This window comes from Tupaia chinensis, unplaced genomic scaffold, assembly GCF_000334495.1.
Source record: "Tupaia chinensis unplaced genomic scaffold, TupChi_1.0 Scaffold000704_1, whole genome shotgun sequence".
Classification (NCBI taxonomy): Eukaryota; Metazoa; Chordata; class Mammalia; order Scandentia; family Tupaiidae; genus Tupaia; species Tupaia belangeri.
Window position 1 is genome coordinate 1023031 of NW_006160227.1, and position 2279 is coordinate 1025309.

Consider the following 2279-nt stretch of genomic DNA (forward strand, 5'->3'; position numbering starts at 1 on the left):
GGGGGGGGTGATTTCTCGCTTTCTATCTCTCTGTCTCTCTCTGTCTGGCTGGCAAGCACACGCTCCCTATAGCAAAAACCTCTCCAAAACAACAACAACAAAAAAGTAATAAAAAAAACTATTTCTTTCATGAATGGAGAGACAGAGAGACTGACCCCAACGGAGTCCCGATACTGTGATCCGCCGTCAGCCCCAGGCAGGCCTCGATCACGGGCAGGTGTGTGCCGGCGTTGGGATCACCCTTACACAGTGCTCACCGCTGCTCCACCTGCTGTGCCCCGGGGGCCAACATTATTGCCCTCAGAGGACACTTGCCCAGGCCGACGCTGCTGGCGATGTTGGAAGACAAGGGAATTAAGAGCAGCTGAGGCTGACTGAGAAGGGCGAGATGCCCAGGCTGGTTCTTCACCCAACGCGCAAACCGAGACACGGCTGGATGAGTGATCTGAAGGACTCTGGAATAGATCCAGCCCAGCCTGTTCATCCAACAGGTGTGAAGCTGAGGCCCAGTGAGTGGTGACACAGAGAGTTAGTTGCAGAGGGAACTGGAAAACGAGTCTCCCGGGGTCCAGTCGGGTGCTCCTCCCACTCTGCCGGGTCACTTCTTCCCGCCTTTGGAGGGTAATTCTTCTTCTTAAAATTTGATTGCTCCTCTGTTAAAATATGGCTTCCTCCAGAGACAGTCTGCTCTAGCGAGGATCTTTCCAGCCATGCACACGTTGAATTCTGATATCCCCTCTCGTCTACACCCCAAGCTGGGCGGAAATAGGCCTTGGCATACTGAGTGGTGTGGTGGTGAGTTTAGGGTGTGGGTGAGCAGTGAGGAATATGAAAGAGGGAGAAGACAGCCTGGGGCCTTGCAGGAAAACCAGACCTTCAAAGGGGAGTGGGTCTAAGAGGTACAGGACCAAAGGGACATTAAGAGTCCAAAGACAATTTGTTTGTTTTTTCTGTTTTGCTATAGGGCACGTGCATTCGCCGCACACAAGAGAAAGAATGAGAGAATGAAAGTGAGAAATCACCCCCCTTCTTCCCCCCCAGAATGGATGGCCATGTTGTAATCCCTTCTCTTTCAATTTCCTCGCACGATTTTGGCCATACATGCACATTGGCCCAGCTCGCTTTCCAAGCTGCCGGGTCTGAGACACATGAACATGCACATGGCCGTGTGGGACACAGACACCTTAACCACCGTGCCACTGAGTGGCCCCCAGAGATGCACTTTTAAAATAAAATTCAGGTTTCTGCAACCAGCAGATGGTGTAATGCTTACGTTGCTGGATTCTCACGTGGTCGACTGCAGTTCAAGTCCCAGACCCAGTGACTTGAGACTCACACCAGGTGCCTGTGCATCCATGCCTAAAATCCTGAGAGGGGGGATAGAGGAGAAGGGGTTGTGGTGTGGCCATCCTCGCTGGGGAGTGATTTCTCGCTTTCTGTCTCTCTCTGTCTCTCTGGTGAGTGCATATACCGTTTAGCAAAAATCTCTCCAAAAAAGTCAGGTTTTTTAAGCTACTGTTTACATACAATTTACATATTCACCTTTTCAGTGATACTTATTATTATTATTATTATTATTGTTAAAGAGATTTTGCTCTGGTATGCACTCACTGGAGAAACAGAAAGTGAGAATCACCTCCCTGGAGGGATGGCCATGTCGCAATCCCTTCTCCGTTCTCCTCTCGGGATCTTGGACACGCATGTATACACACCTGGCGTGAGTTTTAAGCTGCTGGGTCTGGGACTCGAACTTCAGTTGACTCTGTGGGAGTCCAGCAACGTTACATCGACTGCTGGTCCCAAGATACCTTTACTTTTTAATTCTCTTTTCCTGAGAGCCAGTCTTACCCAGGGATTGCCTCATGCAGAGAAGTTTCGAAATCATGAGTTATTAAGCTGTAGCAAACACCACCTTGGGCAAGTTGCTGTCACTTTATGGACCTCTTTTTCTTAAAGAATTTTTCATTTAATTTATTATTATTATTTTAAAGACTTATTTTATTTACCTTTATTATTATTATTATTTAAATTTGACCAGAGAGGGACAGAGTGAGAAAGACAGAGGGACAGTGAGAAAGCAAGCCGCCAGGTCCATGACTCGAACTGTGGTTGGCCATGTGGGAGTCTAGCGCCCTTAACCACCATGCCACCTGCCGGCCCATTGATTATTATTATCTTTTAAAATTTGTTATAGGGCATGCACACTCACCAGAGAGAGAGGGGGAGAGAAAAAGTGAGAAAGCAAGCCTCCAGGTCCAAAATTTGAACCACATTCAGCC

At 48.3% G+C, this 2279-nt stretch overlaps 1 protein-coding gene across 1 annotated transcript in view; it reads left to right on the forward strand.

Annotated features, from left to right (window-relative positions):
• SYN2 (synapsin II) overlaps positions 1–2279 on the forward strand; it is a 74683-nt gene that overhangs the window by 39298 nt on the left and 33106 nt on the right. The window lies entirely within an intron of this gene.